The sequence below is a fragment of the Cibotium barometz genome, chromosome 35 (assembly GCF_041138505.1).
Source record: "Cibotium barometz isolate CiBa-2024 chromosome 35, ASM4113850v1, whole genome shotgun sequence".
Lineage (NCBI taxonomy): Eukaryota > Viridiplantae > Streptophyta > Polypodiopsida > Cyatheales > Cibotiaceae > Cibotium > Cibotium barometz.
The window spans coordinates 8260821-8283497 of NC_141080.1; the positions used below are offsets into that span (position 1 = coordinate 8260821).

Below are 22677 nucleotides of genomic sequence, written 5' to 3' on the forward strand. Positions count from 1 at the left end.
GCTAATAACCACGCTTATAGCTGGGCTTACAGCATCATGTATAGCCATGCATATAGCCTAGCTTACAATAGCACATATAGTCACACACGTAGCCGATCTTATAACAACTTGTATAGCTATGTATTTAGCTATGAGCGGCTAGAATCTCATACTGTCTGTATAAAAAAAAACGAGGACAAAATGGGTGAGATATGTGGAGACATGTGTCCCACATATCTCACCCATTTTGTTCCTGTTTTTTTCTTAATCATATAATTAAAAATTTTTTTAAGACAAAACTTAAAAAACGCTTAATTTTTTTGTAAAACAACAATGTCACGGTTTTTATTGCTTGCAAATTATATACAAAGTTATAAAATACATAAAGTGTTGATGTCTCAAAAATGAATAAAGATGAAGGCATCTTCGTGTTCATCTTCATCTTCATCTTCATCTTTGGTCGCATCTTCACCACGTGCACCACGACCTTCATCCTCCCTCACCACCACTTTCAACATCCATGTCCTCCTACGTTAAAATAATAATTTAATGGAAAAATGTTAGCCATAAGAAAAACGAGTTAGGTGATAATTAAAAATCAAGTTTAGAGTCTTATCAAGTTGGGATGCCGAGATCATTGGATATCTGTTTCACTGACACTCCATTGATTTTGAGCCACTCCCAAGTGTCCGCTTCGTTGTGGTACTTGTGGTACCTATTCTCCCCAGACATTGGGGGGCGATATGTTACCCTTTCCTTTACAACAAATTTCAACATGCATGAAATATGAAATCCATGACGATACATGAAGTAAACTTAGTGAAAATGATAAAGAGAAAACTTATAAACCATACGAGCCAGCATGCCTTTCCTCCGGATCCATACTTCGTCATACCATACTTGAATAGTTGACTCACACCACCACCTCTTGTTTAGGGTGTTGAATAACCTCCCTCTCTTCATTCTTCACCTTACTCCAATCATTAATGGTGCAGTTGGTAGGCATTTATTTTTCCTCTTTCGAACACCTCCTTGCGTGAGACCTCCTTTATTAAGGATATTTATAATGCGATTCCTTGTCCAGTCATCTGAGAAATGTGCACCTGATGGATTTAAAAACCGCTCATACATGCATTGAACTACATACATGAAGTCTTTTTCTTTTTGTTCTCCCCATGGTTTGAAGGTATCCTTATAGGTTTGGTTGACTAAATGACGAAAAGTATAATAAGCCCTCCATTGTATGTCATCCATATCCGGCCCAACCTTCTCATGTAGGGTATGGTAAAGCATCCCACCATCCCCGGGCACGTTGCTTGTCACCTGGGAGGGGTTCACTATAAGTAAACCGCCTATCACATGCGTTCAAGGCCTATTTTAAAAATACCTTATCTATGAATTTTTCATGAATAAAACATACCCTTTTTCTATTCAACCTGTGAATACCCCCTTTAAATGATGCCCTTATGAATGTTAAAAAATGTGTAGAAAAGGGATTTTAAAAATCCCTTCTGTTGAACCCACATGCTACACTTAAATATTTATGAGCAACCTCCTATTTTTGAGGATCTTTATAATGTGATTCCCCTCCCAGTCATCTCAAAAATGTGTGCCCAGTGGGTTTGGAGACCCCACATGCATGCACTCAACTACATACATGAAGTCTTTATTTTTGTTCTCCCCATGGGTTGAAAGTGTCCTTCAATTGGTTTGGTTGACTAAATGATAAAAAGTATAATAAGCCCTCCGTCCTGTGTCGTCCATATCAGGCCTAACCTCCCCATGTAGGGTATAGTAAATCATCCCCCCCTCCCTAGTCACGTCACATGTCACCTCGAGGGCTTCACCATAAGTAAACCCTCTATATCACATGTGTTCAAGGCCTATTTTAAAAATACATTCTCTGTGTATTTTTCATGAATTAAGCATATCCTTTTGCTATTCAACCTATGAATACCCCCTTCAAATGGCACCCTTTTGCATCTTAAAAAATATGTAAAAAAGGGATTTTAAAAATCCCTTTTGTTGAATCCACGTGCTATGCTTAAGTATTTATGAGTGACCCCCTAGCCTGTGGCCCATAGGCGAAGGTGACCGTGCACCTCCCCAAAGCATCCTTTGCACCCACCTCCCACATTACTCGATTTCCTATAGCTCTGAGAAGCCCTTGAGCTATCACCACCCGAGTGGCATCGTGAGGATGTCATATGCCGAGTATATGGCACCATGGATGGGATAAGAGTACACTAAGCACTAAGAGGAGCTAAAGGGAAAGTAGGAAAAGTAGAAGTATAAGGGTTAGGCAAAGTAGAAGTGATAGGGGTAGGGAAGGTGGTTGGAAGCATGGATGTGGACGACTGTGGGATAGAGGATGTGTCCAATACATAATAGGTGGAAAATCAGCCCAAGCAACTCAATTGTTTAGCCCCATACTTAGAGTTTAGGTGATTCCAAGGTACCTGTGTCTCTAAAACACGTTGTAAACCTGGATCATGTATGGGTATGGACGCGACACTAGAGGATGTTCGTCCATATATCCGATCTTGGTCCATTGGTGATGAATCCCATGCTGGCCACATCTATATACATAAACACATAAAAACATAGCTCACATAGAGCATACATTATATAAGAAACTTATACATAGAGCTTATACATAAGACTTATTCATATAGCTTAATGCATAGAGCTTATGCATAGAGATTAATGCATAAGGCTCATGCGTTAGGCTTACTACATACATCTCATACATAGAGTCTCACACATAAAGCCTCATGCATAGAGCTTAATGCATAGAGGTCATGCATCAAGCCTCATGCATAGAGCTTAATGCATTAAGCTTTATGCATAGATATCATGCATCGAGCCTCATGCATGAACCCTCGTGCATAGAACTCATGCATAGAGCTTATGCATTTAGTCTCATATACATAGAGCTTAATACATAAGGCTCATGCATAGAGCTTAATATATAAGGCTCATACATAAGCCTCATACATAAAGCCTTTATGTATAGAGCTTAATACATAAGGATCATACATAAAGCCTTCTACATAAAACCTTATGCGTTAGTCTTTATGCATAAAGCTTATGTATAAATCCTTAATGACTAGATCTTGTGCATAGAGATTAATGCATAAGGCTCATGCATCGAGCTTTATGCTTAGAGCCGTATGCATAGAGCATCATGCATAGAGCTTAATGCATATAGGTTCATGCATTAAGCTTTATGCATAGAGCTCATGTATGAGGCCTCATTCATAGAGCTTATGCATAAAGCTCATACATAGATCTTAATACATAAGGCTTATACATAAGCCTCATGCATATAGCCTTTACTCATATAGCTTAATACATAAGGCTCATTACATAAGGCTCATGCATAAAGCCTCATGCATAGAGTCTCATGAATGCATAAGGCCGAGAGGTAGAACACATGCAAGAAGCATAATCCCTAGCACCTAAAGGTGCAAAAATAATAAAGAGAAAGGTCAAGGGGCTTACCTCTTATTCTTGTGAGAAGGCCTTGTACGCAGATAATCTTCTTTGGAGAAGAAACCCTAAACCTATCCACAAAAAGCATTAACATAAGCAAAGTTTTAATTTATAGAATACTATTAATATACAACTAGTTAAGCATTTAAGAGAGCAAACAAACATACAAGAGATCAAGGTCAAGGAGCTTGCCTCTTATGCTTGTGAGAAGGGCTTGTATGCGGTTGATCTTCTTTGGAGAGGAAACCCTAAACCTAGCCACAAAAAAACATTAATATAAGCAGAGTTTTTATTTATAAAAAAAACTATTAATACAGCTAGTTAAGCATTCAAAAGAGAAAACAAGTATATAAGAGAGAAAGGTCAAGGGGCTTATGTCTTATGCTTGTGAGAAGGGTTTATACGTAGTTGATCTTATTTGGAGAAGAAACCTTAAACCTAGTCATAAAAACCATTAAGATAAGCAAAGTTTTTATTTTTAAAAAACTATTAATATAACTAGTTGAGCATTCAAGAGAACATACAAGCATACACGAGAGCAAGCAAGAGAGAAAGCAAGCATACAAAAGAGAAGCAAGAAACAAAAGATTAAAGAGAAGCAATAGAGAAAGCAAGCATACAACAATACAATAAAATGATGGTTTAGCAAAGTGAAAAATAGCAGCGCTTTTATAACTAGAAGGTTATGGAGATGTCAGACCCATTTTGTTTGCTAAAAAAGGTGCTATTTTCACTGATGGTTTGGCTACTCAGTTAGCCAAAATAGCAATGATATTTTGCTGTGCAGTAGGGATAGTACTGCATAGTAAAAAATGATGAGGTAGACTGGGGAGTCTACCAATATGCCCTAGCTCTTCTTTTTTCTAATGTAGACACAATAAAACTAACACATCTTCATGCCCTACTCATCATTTTTAGAACAAGGACGAGGAGGACACATGTAATGTAAAACTTGACACGAAAAAAAAGGACAATTACAAAATTTAATTACAATACTTGGTGGAATAACATAAGCGTATGATTCCAAAAATATCATATACAAAATAATGCATAATGAAAATTTAAGGAGCTAGGGGCTAGTTTGATTATTATTGTTTCTTTTGCAGCTCCACCCCCTTCACTTCTCACATTGCCTTTGCTTCTTGCTTGGACATTTGCACCACCATTTCTTGTAACATGATCCTAAAACACAATAAAACTAACACAAGTGAAAATCACTTTTGTAAAAACAAAGAGGTTATGGTTTTAGGGATGCACTTACTTGCCATGCTTGCCAAGCATGTCCTACAGTAATAACAATATATCCTTCGTCTTGCACCCTTTCAAATAGAGCTTCCAAAACTCATTGTAATGCAAAATCATATTCATCTTGCATAGCGGAGCGGTCCACTACTTCCAGCTATAGACATACAAACAAATGAACATTAAAGTTATGTTGTTATTTAAGATAACCTTCTTTAATGAAAAGATAAGATACACTTCATATGCTATTCAGGCATTTCTTCCTCATTGTGTCAAGCACGTGGGCTCACCCCAATTGAATGATGGAGGTCTTTAAACCCTTTACGTAGTTGTCCACTAAACAAGGAGTAATGAGGCATAGAATACATCATTCCATGACATGTCTCCTCCTCGTCCTTGTTCTAAAAAACATGGACTAATTTACGAATACCTAAATCATGTGCATAAGAACTTGTGATAGAGAATATATACACTCACCAAACTAGTTGCGTGTCATACATCTTGAAATTGGTGTAATCTTGCACATGCAAGAGATGAAACGTATAATTTCTACCTTTCATCTCTCGCATGGACATGGAATCTTCTGACATAACCACTCATGCCGACTTCGCACGAGTGCCTCACTATCATCGAAAAAAGAAGGGGTCAATAGTTGTCTATGCATTGTGGGCATCTAAAAAGAAAATCACACGATACAAGTGTGTGAACACTCTATTCAACTTCATCAAACACAAATTTAACTCTCTAGAATGTATCAAAAACAACTCTCTAAATTTTTTCCTAGTATGTAGCTATCGACAGCTATGGACGCAGCTAGAGACATGCTCATAACCACGCTGATAGCCACATACTAGGAAAAAAACTTTAGATACCTCCCTCTTATGCTGCGTCGCGTGATTTCATATTCTTGTGTTGCAAGCTATTTTGGAGGCCACCTAATCTCCAACTCTTCTCTCACACCTTCACAACCCCTTCTCCATCTCTTCCTCACATAAGCCCTCCTCCTCTTCTCTCTTCCCACCTTCACAATCCCTCCTCCTATCAAGGTATGTACCATCTGCTTATCCTCTTTGTTTTCTTTAATCTTTTGTTTTTTGAAAGTGCACTAATACAGGATTTGAAACTTACATTTTTTTGCTTGCTTCTCTTTAATCTTTTGTTGCTTGCTTCTCTTTAATCTTTTATTACTGGCTTCTCTTGCACTACAACACAACGAGAGCATTGCAGCATTCTTGGAAGGAAAATATCAGGTGTTTTACCAATGCTGAGCAGTAATTTGTCATTTCTCAACAGCGTATATAGCAGTGAAAAAACAGTGCTATACTGTAAAAATATCTCACTTTTTTGTCGCTTCTTTTACTGTCTCGTAGTTTTTATCTTTTGAATATAATCAACTTGTACTCCTAGTTTTTTGGTAGGTTTATGTTTTATCTATCAGTTCTACCTCTCCTACCCTATCCTCCTTAAGCTCAAGCAATGTATGTCTACTCTTTTCCTTTATCTCCTATGCAAACAAGCTTTCTTGTGAGTATTTCCTTTCTCTTTCCTCTCTTTTAAGTTTTTTTTTTCTTCTTTTTCTCTTCTTATTGAAGCTTAACTAGTACGAGTATTTTTCCTCCTTAAGCTCAAGCAATGTATGTCTACTCTTTTCCTTTATCTCCTATGCAAACAAGCTTTCTTGTGAGTATTTCCTTTCTCTTTCCTCTCTTTTAAGTTTTTTTTTCTTCTTTTTCTCTTCTTATTGAAGCTTAACTAGTACGAGTATTTTTCTTTCTTCTTTTCCCTCATTAAGAGCTCTCCATTAAAGCTTCATATGGTAAGAGATCTTGATTTTTCTTAATATTTTTTTCTTAACTTGGTTTAATTTTATAGGTTTTCAACACATACAAGACGACTCACAAGAGATCTCTTTCTTGTATGATTCTTGATTTTTCCTAATACTTTTTTTTTCTTAACTTGGTTTAATTTTATAGATTTTCAACACATATAAGCCTCACAAGAGATCTCTTTCTTGAATGTTTCTTCTTTTATGCTTTTACATATTTATAGAGTTTGTAAGTTTTAGGGCTTTTAAGATTAGGGTTTGTTATTAATAATTTTTTTAATTAATTTGGTTTTATTTTGTAGGTTTTCAACACATACAAGCCTCACAAGGTAAAAGATCTCATTCTTGTATGTTTCTTCTCTTATGCTTTTACATGTTCTAGGGTTTTAAGATTAGGGTTTGTTATTTTTTCCATGCTCTATGGATAGCCTTTAGAGAGCTATGCTTCTCTCAAGAGATGGACAGATGCCTCAGCCTCATGCATGAGACATATGCATAAGGCCATATGCATAAGCTTTATGCATGGTGCTTATTCATAGGCTTTATGCACGAGGATTATGAATAAGCCACATGCATGAGACTTGTGAATAAGTATGCCGGTAGCTTCCCCAATGCATGCCGCTGGCTACCTAGACATGCCCGTATTTTTCAATGCATGCCGATAGTAGCTACCAAGGCATGCCAGTAGTTTCCAATACATGCCGGTAGCTACCAAGGCATGCCAGTAGTTTCCAATACATGCCGGTAGCTTCCAATACATGCCGGTAGCTTTCTAGGTATGCCGGTAGCTTCCAAGGCATGCATTAGCGTTATGCATGCCTAGGTAGCTATCAACATGCATTGGAAGCTACCGTCATGCACTGGAAGCTATCGACATGCTGATAGCTTTCAAGGCATGCGAGTTGGAAGCTGTCGGTATAGCTTGGAAGGCATGCCGGTAGCTACCAATGCATGCCGGTAGCTATCAAGGCATGTCGATAACTACCAAGGCATGCTAGTAGCTACCTAAGCATGCGGGTAGCTTTCAAAGCATGCATTAGCCTTATGCATGCCAGTAGCTATAGCCATATGCATGCATTAGTCTTGTGCATGCATTAGCCTTATGCATGCCGGTAGCTATAGCCGTATGCTTGCATTAGTCTTGTGCATGCATTAGCCTTATGCATGAATTAGCATAAGCATATGACCATATGCATAAGCCTCATGCATTGGAGTATGCATAAGAGTTTTAAGTACTTATGTTTCTTCTTGGTTAGATGGCAAATAACTTGTGGTGCGATGTTACACGTGAAGGAGGAGTCCATATCCCAACAATATTTGTACGTATATATTAGCCACAAACAAGATGATGGACTACTTCTGTGTGACAAAGAAGGAGAGGAGAAGCCTGAAGCCTCAATTGACGGGGAAGAAGGAGGAGCCCAAAGCCTCAATTGACAAAGATCAATTTACGGCAAGATGCTTGCACACTACACTCTATGATGAGGGGTGTGCATACTCCACCCATCGTGCAACATTGGAGTTACTAAACTTGCAAACCATGTATGGTTGAATCAATGCTAGTAAGTATAACAAGACTCTTTCAGGGTGAGTCCTTAGCGTTTGTGGTTAGCAATTCACAATTTTCACTTACCATATCTTTTATAAATAATATTTGAAATTCTCTCAAACCCTTTGTAACCTCATGAACAAGATGCTTCCTTCACAAAACAAGATACCAAGCACAAGGGTGTATGCTAGGAGAGTATTGACGGCACTTGACATGGATTACAAATGTAATTATTGCATGTGTCAATGATTGTGTGCTATTTTGGTGTGCTCATAAATATGCAACCCAATGTTCGAAATGTGGAGAGTCTCATTTTACCAAAGTGATTGTATGGTACGATGATTACTCAAAAGGTGTTGATACTACTGCGTAAAGGCTTTAGAGAGCTCCCATGATTCCCATGATTCAATTTGGGTGAGCCCACGTGCTTGACATGATGAGGAAGAAATGTCTCAATGGCACATGAAGTTAAAGAAGATTTAGCCATGGACAAAATGACAGATGAAGTCTGTGAGAAAGAAGGAGAGGAGAAGCCCAAAGCCTTAATTGACGAGGATGACTTCTATGAGAAAGAAGGAGAGGAGGAGCCCAATTCCTCAATTGATGAAGATCAATTTTATTAATGATAAGTTGCTTTCACTCCACTCTATGAGGGGTGTGCATACTCCACCCTTCGTGTGATATTGGAGTTAGTAAACTTGCAAACCATGTATGGTTGAAGCAATGCTAGTATAACAAGACTCTTTCGATGAGTCAGTGTTTGTGGTTAGCAATTCATAATTTTGACTTACCATATCTTTTATAAATAATATTTAAAATTGTCTCAAACCCTTTTAAGCTTATGAACAAGATGCTTCCTTCACAAAACAAGATGCCAAGCACAAGGGTGTATGCTAGGAGAGTATTGACAGCACTTGGCATGGATTACGAATGTATGATTGTGTGCTATTTTGGGGTGCTCATAAATATGCAACTCAGTGTTCCAAATGTGGAGAGTCTCGTTTTACCAAACTGATTTGTAAGGTACAATTATTACTCAAAAGGTGTTAAGGGATTTTCCTATCATACCCACATTCAACAGATATTCTAGTGCAAGTCTATTGTATAATGCATGACATGGCATGCACATAATCGTTCCATCGATGGCACGATGAGGGTCCTAATAGATTTACTTGCATGGCAACACATAGAAGAGGAGTCTTTGGAATTCAAGGAAGAGCCACATCACTTACGACTTGGATTGGGTAGGGATGAATTCAATCCATTTGATCTCAAATCGACATCGTGGACCACATGGCTAGTGGTAGTAGTGAACATGGACCACATGTCCAATGGTGGTAGTAGTGACCAACAATCTCTCTGCTTGAAAATGAATAAAGAAGGGTCATGTGATGCTACCTCTTCTTGTTCCAAGCGGTAAGCACAAGGTCAAGAACACGGATTTGTACCTTGGAACTTTCCTCAAGGAGATTGAGACCCTATGGCATGACATCCGAGTGCATGATGTGTCTCGATCGCTTACACAATGTGTAGCATAGAGGTGAAGGCAATTTTAATGTGGACAATGCATGATTTTTTGGGAGATGGAGAGTGCTCCAGTATGTTTTCTATTCTCAATCATCTTCCATTTGATATAAATTATGTAATATTATATGGCTCTAAAGATATTTTATTTGTGCATTGTGCATAGTTAGGACTCATAACATTTGGTCACAAATGCTTTTCCTATTTGTGTGGGTAGTCGCTTGTTACATCATGACCTATGCATTTTAAGAAGGTTGTGTATAAAGACCATCACCATTGTTTCCAATTGATCATGGGAAGTTTGTTCCATATATAAAAGGAGTCCACCCACATCCTCTAAGAGTAACAGTAAGAGATTAGGAGGTGTTGTGAAGAGGATTGTCTGATACACTGCCGGGAATGACTAGGTACTCAATCTTCTTTCATCTTCCATATTGGACAAAGATAAGAATCAATCATCTTTTAGATCCAATGCATAAAAAAATTAGTATCAAATATTTGGGACCACATAATTGGTAAGATAGATTCTTTAGCGATTCAGGAGGACTTCAGATTGATTGAACACCTCCCCAACACATGGCCAATAGTTCAAGAGAACAAGAAGGTAATTTTACCTAAATCACCTTGGATATTGACAAAGAATGAGGAGAAGAGAGTGAAGGATCAAATTTCCTCCTTTCGTACCCGGGTGTCATGTATTCTTTAAAGGGGGCATTCACAAAAACAAAAAAGGAGAAACTCAATTGTGTAGTCTAAAAATGAATGATTAACAAAAGATATTTCGGGTATATTCAATTTACATATAAAAGTGGCATGATGGCCTTTCATTGTAATTGCATATCATTAATTGCAATTTTTTTGTGTTACATAGTTTATTCTTCCCATATTCATTAGAGTGTGTGGAGATCAAATAGTGTGCGAGGCCATCTACAAAATAGGGGCGGTGGTGAGGTATGAAAAACCAAAATTCTAACTTCTTGTGCTAGTTTGTGAGACATGTCATATTAATTGAATAACCTCAACTCCATCTTAGGTACATAATTTGGGCTAATTTTCTAAAGTACATGATCATTGTGAGGCTTTATATGATTTATACTGCCTTTGAGAGCCACCTTTTTTGGACCTAAAAAGCTCTACTGAAAAACTCAAGGTACACACACAACCATGAACTTCGAGTACTTGTATATGTAAATGAACTTTTGAGTTTATCTTTTGGCTCAAGTGATTTGTTGGAAAGGATGGAAATGATTTCCACTACTTTCAAAATAACTTTTTTGGGAATGAAAAACTCGAGATACGTATGTGATCATGAGAATCTAGGATTTTTCACATCAACTAAACTTTTGCATTTCTTGTTTGTGAGGTGATTTTGTGGTTCACCTAATCATTATAAAGGTCTAGGAAGGATTCCTTTGGTTGTTAAGGCTAATTTTTTGTGCATAAAAAGTTGAGTTTTTCACAATGTGAATTTCATTTGAGAAGTTCTTAGCATGATTTATGATCCTTTTTGCATGACTTTTTTTCGCATGAAAAAACTTAAGTTTTTCACGGTGTGACTATCTAGCCTTAGCTGTGAAGGAAAAGGTATGTAAATCAAATGCCTAAGATCATATGAAGGGGGGGACTATTTCTCCAATGAGTTTATAGATTTCTTGAGAAAGCAAGAAAGAGGCAACTCAAATATAAGTACACTCTGCCAACATAATGGTAGCAAAAAGGGAAAGCATCTCAAAAAGGGGAAATAAGTACATAATGGTATTGCAAAAAGGAAAAACAAGAATATTTAAAAAGTTTCATGTTCCTTGATATTTAAAAAGAATGTCATATTGTTTTTGGACTAACATGAGGAAGTGAATGGGGTCTTCTTGGGCCCTTTAATTTGCCCAAGCCTAATCAAGGTGATTAAGGAATAGCCAAATGGGGGTTTGCCATGTGGAGTGAAATGTTGGGTTTGTAAGAGAGGTGTAAGAGTGGTCAAAGGGTGCACTTTTTCCCCCAAAAAGGGGGGGAGGCAATTTTACAATTTTCGGACCTCCATAACTTCTACATACAAGCTCCGATTTGAGCGTTGATTATAGATCCGTGATCTACGCATCAAGAGCTTTCCATAGATATGTTACATGATATGGTTTTGTCTGCTAGATTTTAAATTCCATTCTCCCTCCAAAATTCAAATTCGAATAAAGTAGCCGTTTTGAAGCTTCTAATTAGAAAACGTTTCTTCTTAAGAGAAAAGGTTTGACTCCTTAAACTGCCAAATAAAAGGGCCCAAGAAGCCTTCCATTGAGGTCCTAATGAGTAGTAGCAATATTGTAACTGAATAGAAGTTTACATTATGGACAAGACCCCCATTGCAACTAAAGTAGTAACAATATTGTAACCAAATATTGTTTATATTATGGACAAGACCCCATTCCAAATAAATAGAAGTTTACAACCAGATGTATCTCACTTAAAAGTGTTTCATTCTATTGCATATGTGCATGTTCATAATGAAGTGAAAACCAAGTCGCATACATCGTCATTGGTTGTGATTTATAAAAAAGAGGTTGTAGATGAGGTTGTAGATACTATAACCCTACCAATCTTGAGATGTGAGTAAGCGAAAACATCATCTTTCATCATCAATTGGTATGCGCCACCGAAGCAAATTAAAGATGTAGATGTAATAAGTAAGTAGAGATGATGAGATTATAAATGCTATAATCCTACCACTCATGAGATGCGATCAATAAGAGATGTTATCTTTGGTGAGATGAGTAGCTGAAGAAAACTCAAGATGGAGATGTAAGAAGTAATGATGATAACCCACATGTAGAGCAACAACTCCTCTAGTAGTGGATCTAGTGCTAGTCCATTGGTTACGCAAGTTAAGTATAGATGCAAGCAATACAGATGCATCATCTCATGGTACTACAGGTGCTTCTACTTCTACACAAGTATTGTCATGAAAAGGGAAGGAAAGGGTAAATTAAGCTTTTATGCATGACTATCAGCAAGCCACTCTTATGTGGATGGTGACTCTATTGGGTCCAAGTAGAGCCTTGATAAGGATCTTGGCATTTCATTAGTGGTTACACCTAGTTGTCTTGGTAGTACCAGTGATCTAGGTATACGCAGGTCTACTCAAATTAGGTACCCTATTGATAGGTTGAGATATAATAGATATAAAACCCACCATCACTAAATACATGGTTAAATAAATACAAGAGATAGAGCTCATCTATTTTGAGTAGAAACTTAGAAATAAAAAATGGAAAGATGCCATGGATGAGGATATGAACGACATCATTGGATATAAGAAGGTGTTTAGATGTAACTGTGTTCAAGATTAAGCATAACTTAGATGGATCTCTAAATAGGTATAATTCACATACATATGGAATTGACTATGAGGAGACATTCAACTCGGTTGTGATAATGGAAAACCATGAGAGTTGTTATTACTATGGCTATAGGCAAAGGGTTGGTCTTTACATTAGATGGATGTAAAGAATATGTTCTTGCATGGTGATTTGCAAAAAGCAATTTCCATGATGCAACCATTACTAGGTTACGAGAGAGATACTATGTGAAAAAGATAGATAGAGGGATCATTATGTTAGTCATTTATGCATATAACTTGATTATCATTGATGAGAGTGATGCTTGCATACACGATGTCAGGATGCTATTGAAGTAAAAGTTTGACATGAAATATTTCGGTGAGCTATAGTATTATCTTTGTATGAAGGTGATGAAATCATATGATGGAATTTTACCATTTTAGAGAGATAGTGTGGATTGAACATGCTATCCAAGTATGGTATGATAGACTATAAGACTATTTGAGTGCCATTGGAGCATACCACTAAGCTTTTCATAGTTACAGGAGGTGAGCTTTGGAGAACCCACTATGTAGAGGCACATAATGGGTAGCGTGATCTACCTGACAATTTCTAGGCCATACTTAAGCTATGTGAATTAGTTTATGTTATTTAACTTGTGAGTCAGTTTATAAAGACCCCAAGAAACCCACACTTGCATGTAGCTAGATGGATTCTTAGTCCACTATTTATTATGGACTTTTCTATGAGGCTAGTAGAGAGATAAAGCTACATGGATATAGAGATATTGGGCTAGTAGTGTCTAAGAGATGAGATCTACCAGAGGCATCATTTTTCTTTTGGGAGTGTTGTTATGAGTTGAAACAGCAAGAAACAGTTGATACTTACTTTATTGAGTACAAAGGTAGACTAAAAGGACACTTCTATGGGGGCAGCTTGTGTGTAAGGCACGTTGGCTTCAGAACCTACTTGCGACGGTGACCCTATTAGATAGGGTTGTTACCATTTATTATGATAACATGAGTAGCATATAGCTATCCAGTAACCCAGCCTATCATGCTAGGATAAAGAAAATCAAGATGCATTACTATTTTATTGAGAAAGAAGGTTCTAGGTAGTAAGTGATGTGAATTTTGTATATGTTAGTATAAAGGAGTACAAAACTTAAAATATTCATAAGGCCATTGGGTAAATAGAATTCCCAGAAGTTTAGGAACTTACTTGGAGTAAATTGTGTGGAATGAAGATCTTGAGGGGGAGTGTTAACATATCAAGCTCAACTCATGCATTAAACATTAATGATCTGCTAGATAATAGCTTCCACACTTACACCATTGGCGTGGTTGGTAAGATCATGGGTGATATGTCGGCAGTGGTTTACAAGCTATGTGATAGATACTTTGGTGTATTAGAGTTATGAAATAGTTATAGCATAAGCTCACGTAGTAGTCAAGATAACACTATGGATATACCTTTGTAAGTTATAGTAGAAGAGCACACTCCCGTATAGTATGTACTCTCATCTCTTTATGTTATGGTTATAGACAAGAGAAGAGAATAGAAGAAAATTCATCCATCTCTCTTATGTTCTTATCTACTCTTGTGTGTTTGTGTGTGTCCATATCTCTTATGTTCTTATCTTCTCTTGTGTGTCTGTGAATGTGTTACTTCTAAGGATCTCAAGATCATCCTGTCCCCAACACTCTTTTCTAATATCTTAGCCATTAAGGCCATATTAACAATGTGAGGGGGACCCCTCTTCTGATCCTCTATTCTCTTGGATCTATGAAATAGTTATTATGATGGCTCTTCTATGGCCCTTCACTGGGGTTATAGGCTTCTCTTCTTTATCATATGATGAAACCACCTCTTGTGGCAGTGGTACTACCCATCAATTGTGTCTACTAGGGTACTTCTTTGTTGAATGATAGTTTGAATAGAGCCTTGTCCTCCATGTGATGAGGTTGTTCCTTGAACACCACTTGATGGCCTGATGATTATCTTCTTTACCTCTAGGTCATGTAGTCTCAGAAACTCTTTCACTCCATATTATACCCCAAGAAGGTGCACTTCCTGCTCTTAGAATCCAACTTGGTTCTGGATTAGTCTAGAATAACATGCACTAAATAGAAAGAAGCAAATATCTTTTATTTTTCTGAAAACAAGATCCTTCTATTAATTAACAAAAAAACAGCCTCAAAAGGCAGGATATAAACTCATCTCCATGTATGGAGCAAGGTAAATATCTTTTATTTTTCTTAAAACAAGATCCTTATATTAGTGAACCAAAACATATCCTCAAAAGGCTACATATAAATTTGCCTCCATGTATGGAGAAAGGATCAAAGAACAAAAAAATGCGAGAAGGATACACTACTCCTCTGGCTAGCCACACTATGCGGAGAAGGCTATCTCATACAAGGGGTGGGGGAGGGAATACCCGCACAAGTTTTCTGTAGTGCCAAGTGGGCTCACCACCACTTGTGAGAAAAGGAACAAGTTACTAGTGCCTCAAATGCTTCCCAATGCTTTCTCATTTGGTTAAAACCATCTTGAAGCTTCCGCCCCACTGATCACAAAGGGTATTAATGATGTCAAACTAGATGCTCTTGATGGATTCCACATGCGGAGTGTGGGTGCCTTTGATGGCTTTACACTGCATCTAGCTCTCTAGATGAACCATGCGGAAATGCTACTACAAATCTCCCATTTCTGGCTCAAAGAAGGAGTCTACTGACCACTAGATGGGGCTAGGATTGGCATTATCAAGATGGGAAGGTGAGAGACCTGAAGGGCTAGTTCCCCACATTCCTCCTCATAAGCCAACCTCGGCCTTAGTGGCCCAAGCGATAGTGTCCCATGTAATGGTATAGAAAGAGGACCTATCCATAGTGAAGTTGCGGAGAATCCATGCTGCCACATCTATTAAGCCTTTGAGAAATCTCAAAGATAATGTCACCTAAGACTCTTGGGATGGCCACATCTCAAATATGTTATTGGTATTCCATCAATGGCCAAGCACATGCCAACCCACCAAACTCATATGTGCTAATAACAACAAAAAGAGGGTAATCTTTTGAGATCAAAAACTATCCCAGACTGTCTTCCAGAAATCTGAGAGAGCATGGTGAGAGGCCTTGAAACTACCACTGTTCCCTCAACCTCGAGCATATGGATCCTATGGGCCAAGTCGTGCGGTGTGTATATAGAAACGAGGTACCTCGGGTCTCCTCCCATTCTGCAAGATCAAATCAAGTCCACTCCCTTGGGATCCATTACTGGAGATGTGTGACAGGATGGATCTCCCAAATCCATAAATGCAAAGTATCTCCTTGGCCACCTTGGCCAGTGGTGGGTCCATGTGCCACTCATGTGCATGGAATCTAATACCCTCACTCTCTATAGCATGCATCCCCTAAAGTCCTCCAAGGGGGGCCCTCACTACAACACTTCGGGGGTATAGCAACATTCCAATAGCATTGAGGCTTTCGGGATATGGAGGCATTTTTTGCTACTGTGCGGTAGCAAAATAACGTTCCTTAATAGTAAAATTTCACTAGTCAGCAGAGCAAGAATAGCAGCCAAATTTTACTGCTATTCTCGTTCCTCTGAGTGAAATTTTGCTGGTACTATGGGGCACCAATTACAACTGCAAAATTTTGCCGCTGCACTGTAATTTTGCTATGGGCAGTGAAAATAGCAGTTTGCTATTGTGTTATAAAAAAATCGAGAAATTTGTTGAAGATTGATATTAGGTTATACATACAAAAAATGATGATAGTTTTTTAAAAAAACATTCGTCAAAACCAAGGAGAAAAATAAGATCTAATCTTTGCCAATTGGCTATTTTTTGGGTTTTTCTAAAAAAACATTTGCCCCACATCTTAACATATTCGCCCCAAATTTTACTGTTTTGAAGGGTTCTAGAAAATATTTCTCCTAGTTTTGAAAACTTTAGAACATTCTTTGAAAATATTTGCCCAATTTATATAATTTTATATTTATATAGGAGGAATAATTGCCAACCCACCTACACATACATTCATGGAGGCATCTTATTTTTTCCCTAGTCGGAACCCTCAAAGCCATGTTTGAAAAACAAAAAAGAAATATAGTTGAAAACTTTTGAAAGGAAATAATTACATAAGCAATGTCAAGATCATGAATCTATCCCATCTTGTAATAGATCCATTTGTGTTGCTTCATCAATATCTTTATCTAAAGGAACCTGAATGAAACGATGGGGATCCATATCAATATCACTAACATTATCCAATAAATCATTCTCATGATCGATAGAGGTGAATCATCATCTTCTTTCAATTCATGTTCCTCATGTTCTTTTTTGACCTCCTCTGAATTGTTTTCTTCATTTTCATCTCGTCTTCTTCCAATGAGTCGAGTTGAGGTAGTACTTACACCTCATCCAAAGATTCGGCATCAACATCTTGATCTTGAAAGATATGCTATGAATGAGGAAAAACTTGTATAACATACCACCACTTTGGATCAAATAAATTAGCTTGAAACATAATCTAAAATCACAAAGTAAATGGGTTACACTTTCATTCTACTACATTAAGATTTATCGGGGTGATTAGATGGGTTACTAACCTATTAACAATGTGGAGATAGTATGAAAGTATCCTTCTCATCATTCTAAAACCTGGTGGAATCAATTTGAAAAAACCCATTTGGATGTTTCTTAATGGTTTCTTGAGCACCTCTATATGTCGCCTTGAACCATTTGACATCAAAGCTAAATAGACTAAATTATCGAAATCGAACTTCAAGAATATCTTGAATAGCTCCACACTACTCAAGATTATCCTCTATGACATTGGTATCATGTTTACTAGCTTAACTCTCTTGCTGAAAAGTTACCATCACACCACAATCAAAAGTGTTTCTTTTAAAATCCACACACTTCCTACAAAAGTGTCTTATATGCACATATACTAGGAGACTAACCCACATTAGGCTTGTGAGTATGGGAGCATGGGTTAGGACTAACCTTAAGGGTTAAGGTTAGGGTCAGGCATCCAAGGGTCACACATGGGAAATGGAGAGTCAAGAGTCACCTAAGGGCCCTCCTATATAATGGGGCCATGGCATCTTGATGTTATCTTGGGGTTAAGGCTATGTTATCTTGAGGCTAGGTTATGATATGATGTTCTCTTGTATAGAGGATTATATCTACTCACCTACCATTTCACACTATAGCTAGATGCTACTGGATTGGAGTTATACCTCTTGATGGTATGGGACATTAAGGTAAAGGTATGATGTACTTCATTATAATTCATGTGTGCATCCCTTGGGCTCAGGGGTGGTCGAGTGGATGAGTTTATGCCTGATTTATGCATGTTTATGCATAACAATTATCTAGAGAGATCTTAGGGTTTTAACAGTGGTATCATAGCAATCTCTAGTTAATTGTTGTTGATTTTTCTTTCTTATTACGATTTTTGGTATTTTTTTGAAGTAAATTTTAATATTTACTAAATAAAAATATTATTTTATTGATTTGGGTTGATGATTTACACGTGAATCATCGTTATGGCGATTGGAACGCGTGTTTCTTCTATTCAATGGACAAATTGATGTTGCGAGGAAATTCTGTGAGTTTAATGCTATTTTTCCTTATTTTTTATGGTTTAAAATAAGCATTAATGAAAAGTTTTACCAAAATACCACATATTGTATTACGGATATTTTTGGTAGAATGAATTCCTTGAATTTCTATAATTTTTGAAAATTGTTTCTAATTTGTTAGAATTTTTTTGAGCATTTTTATGGTTAAAATATATACTTTTTATACATTTTTGCGGGTTTTTCCGCGGATATGTTAACCTATCTGATTAACAAAGAAGAGAGAAGAGAAGGAGGGTTGGAGAGAAGTTCATTTGTTGAGGAATGAGAGAGGATAGTGGAGACAAGAGAATCTTCTTCTCTCTCTCTCAACTTTTGTACGCACACGGGGAGGGAGCTGCGCACCATCCGTCGGGCGAAAAAAAATGCCCCCCCTTATAAATTTTTTTTAAAAGCTTTGATACAAAGATTTAAAAAAAACTTTATTTTTTAGCTCTTTAAAATAAAAATTAAAAAGAGTTTAAAAAAAGCTTTTTAAAGCTTTAAAAAAAGTTTAAAAATTATGAGAAAATATGAGATTTGAGAAAAACAAATTCTATGAAAATTTTTGAAATTTTATTTTCTTGAAACCTTTGGCTTTTCGCTTTCCTGAAACCTTTTGGCTTTCCAAATTCCGAAAAATCTTTTGACCTTTCGGATTTTGGAAACTTTTGACCTTTCACATTCTGATTCATTTTGTCTTTCCATTTTCACAAAACTATTGGCTTTTTGTATTTCAGAAAAACCATTGGGATTCCGAAATTTTTGACCGTTCGTAATCTTATGCGTTCCAGGTAAACTAAAAAAATTAAAAATTTCTTGATAATTAGTGAAAAATTAGACAAAGGTTATTTTTAATTTTTGGAAAATGTGGGGTTGGTGATTGGCATGTGGTGTGTCCATTCGGGGGCCCGTGACCATTCAAATTCCTTTAAAAATATATTTTTTGACCTAAAAAATTAGAAAATCCATTAAAAATGTAAATTTTCATTGGATTTGAGAATTGTGGGGTGGAATTGGAAATTTCATGAACGATGGAATTCTTAAGAAAAAATAGAAGTTCTCTAGAAATTATTTTTAGAAAACCTAAAAATTGATATTTTTAAAATATCAATAGTATTTTGGCAAAACTAAATTGCTAAAATTTTTCTTAAAAAATATAGGTTTGGAATGCCATAAGATAGGTTTGGTGGAGTTCAAAAGTATCGTATTTGGAGGCCCTATAAAATTAAGAAAATTTAAAAAAAAACATGATAATTCTTTTTCTCGAGAATTTCATATTTTCGACGGTTATTTAATGTTGAAGTACATTTTCTCGTGCTGACATTAGATTGATGCGGATTATTCGCATATTATTAGTATGATTATACCTATTATTCGTATATTATTAGTATGATTGTACCTATTATTAGTAGTTATTTCTGTTTGGATTAATTCTAAACGAGCTATTCTTTTTGGACATGTTTCTTAATTTCTTCAATGATGGCTAGAATCTGTGTTCAAAGTGTATTTCACCTTTGACACTTTTTCATGATAATTTATTTTACATTTGTTTAAGTGTGGTCTATGCTTAATTTCTTAAGCCTAAGACAAATTCTATCATGGGTTAGTTGATCTATTTGTTTTGGTGGATTTGTTTAATGTTTTCCAAGTTTTATATGGACTCATCAAGTTCTACCTAAATCACTTGTGTCTAGGGGTTTTTAATGAGTGCTACACACATGTATTTCACTTTCTTACTTTGGAGTTTTGCTTGAATGACACCACGTTCGTATACTCCGGATTGATGAGTTGGCCACCAATTTTAATGTTTCTTTTGGCTTGACCATTAGAGGGCATGCATTGATTTTTATGATCAACTATGGTTTTTATGGATTCGAGGAGCTCCTATGCTTTTATCCATGGTTTTATAAGGATCTTTTGATCTTTTGGATAATCTCATGTGCTTTGAAGGTAGCATTGCCTTCGTTTTTTGCATGTAATTTTGGACTATGTTCCTTGTACTCTTGTACATATTCCAACTCGGATACCTAGTTACTTATGTATCTAGGTGAGTTATTTTTCTAACCCAGATTTATTGTGTTTATTGGGTAGTTATCATTAGAAAGACACTAATAATTCAAATTCTTTTCTAATGATGTACTCAAAAAGAGTTATTCCTTGATGTAGTCTCAGGTATATAGAGACAGGTTTTAGTATGTGAAATTCTAGGATAAGGCCATCTTATTCGTTTTATACTACAAGATTTTATTCATATTTCCTAGACGGCATACTAGGGAGTTTCAAATTAATAAGGTATGTATGGGTGGTATCATGGTGGTATGGGACGCTAGCGATTCCTCGCATATATTATCTTATGGGATAATTTGGGCTCAAGATTATTGTTTTGCTTACATCACTTAGCATGTTGACCTCAACATTCAAAGACAATCTCATTTTCTGAATTCATTTAAAGTTATTTTGGGGGCATTCGCTAGATAAACTTCTTTTATCTATACCCTGCATGTATTGATGAGTGTAATCTCGTCAGCATTTTCACTTGTTGAAATCTCTTTCTTTAGAATTCAACGAGTTTATCTTGTTGTGTTCGGATTAAGGAAATTTAGATTTTTCCTTTATTGGCATTTCTTTCTCTAGTTCCATACTTTAGGTGATTTATACAATCAACCTGATGGTTTTACAGATGGACATATGTGACTCATCGAGATGTTGATGACTCTCTATGTTGATATGGGTAACTCAGGATGCTGATAATTCCATGAGCAGATGTGGGGTACATCGGGCCGCCGATTGATACCTGGTTCTTGCTATTATAATGCCATGTTTTCCTACTTTATTCCGAATGGTTTACAACAAGAAAACTACTTTGAGTATGAATTCCTCTGCTCATCCGTAATCAAATGGGCAAACAGGGACAAACAGAGCATATGAATCAAATTATAGAGGATATTCTTCGTGCATGTCTCTGGAAAATTATCATATTGAGAAACATATCTTTCAATGATGAAATTTGCCTATAACAATTTTAAATATATGGCTATTGGTTTTAGTATGTACATACTTATGTATGGGTATCAACCTAGGGCACCTATTGATGTCAATCTCTTAAGGACACTGAGCTTGATGCATCGAGGGATTTCTTATGTGATATGTAGGAAATGCTGACCGAAGCTCGGGATTCTGTCAGGAGTACTCAGATAGGACACGGTTTTATACTAATAAGGACGCTCACCTCAGTCTTTTGAACGAAGAGCGTTGGTTTATTTTAATGTTCCTAAAGGTTCTCAGACTTTGTCAATAGGAAAATGCTCGAATTTATCTCCTAGATATTGTGCTCCATTTCAAGTTATACATCGGATTGGTACAGTTGCGTATGAACTAAAACTGCTTTCACATGTTAGAGTTCATCCAGTCTTTCATATTAGTAGATTGAAAGGGAAACTAGGAGGTGAGGATAACACAGTTACTCCTCAAGAGCCCGTTGAAGTCAAAGATTTATCCTATGTTCCACAAGAACCTGATAAGGTACTTGAATTCAGAGAAAGGAAACTTTGTAGTTGACTAATCCTTGAGGTTAAATTTAGGTGGAAAGATAGGGAAATAGAGGATTCGACCTGGGAGTCGGTTGAGATTGTTCAACGTAGTTCTTCTTCTTTTCATTGCAAGAGTGCAATGTTTTGAGAGAGGGGAAGTATGTTATATGCACATTATGTGTGCATATACTAGGAGGCTAACACACATTAGGCTTGTGAGCATGGGAAAAAGCTCTAGTGGAGCATGGGTTAGGACTAACCTTAAGGGTTAAGGTTAGGGTCAGGCATCCAAGGGTCACACATGGGAAATGGAGAGTCAAGAGTCAAGAGTCACTTGAGGCCCCTCCTATATAATAGGGGCATGGGGCACACATGGGAAATGGAGAGTCAAGAGTCACTTGAGGCCCCTCCTATATAATAGGGGCATGGGGCACACTCAAGGGAGCTGTGGCATCTTGATGTTATCATGGGGCTAAGACTATGTTATCTTGAGGCTAGGCTATGATATGATGTTCTCTTGTATAGAGGATTATATCTACTCACCTACCATTTCACACTATAGCTACATTCTAC

The 22677-nt window shown here is 36.9% G+C and overlaps 2 long non-coding RNA genes across 13 annotated transcripts in view; both read right to left on the reverse strand.

Annotated features, from left to right (window-relative positions):
* Positions 1–322: 322 nt before the first annotated feature.
* Positions 323–3728, reverse strand: LOC147618104 (uncharacterized). The gene is made up of 3 exons (XR_015262180.1): positions 3667–3728; positions 3484–3545; positions 323–1302 (listed from the first exon to the last, which is right to left on the reverse strand). It is a non-coding gene; the product is annotated as an uncharacterized LOC147618104 (long non-coding RNA).
* A 122-nt stretch (positions 3729–3850) lies between these two features.
* Positions 3851–22677, reverse strand: part of LOC147618105 (uncharacterized) — a 118385-nt gene continuing 99558 nt past the window's right edge. For 6 of the 12 annotated variants that reach the window (XR_015262179.1, XR_015262175.1, XR_015262173.1 and 3 more), the window contains one exon: positions 3984–4873. This is a non-coding gene — a long non-coding RNA (uncharacterized LOC147618105). Of the gene's footprint in view, positions 3913–3983; positions 4874–5193; positions 5340–22677 lie in introns of those variants that run through there. The other 6 variants (XR_015262174.1, XR_015262178.1, XR_015262177.1 and 3 more) reach the window with 6 other exon arrangements.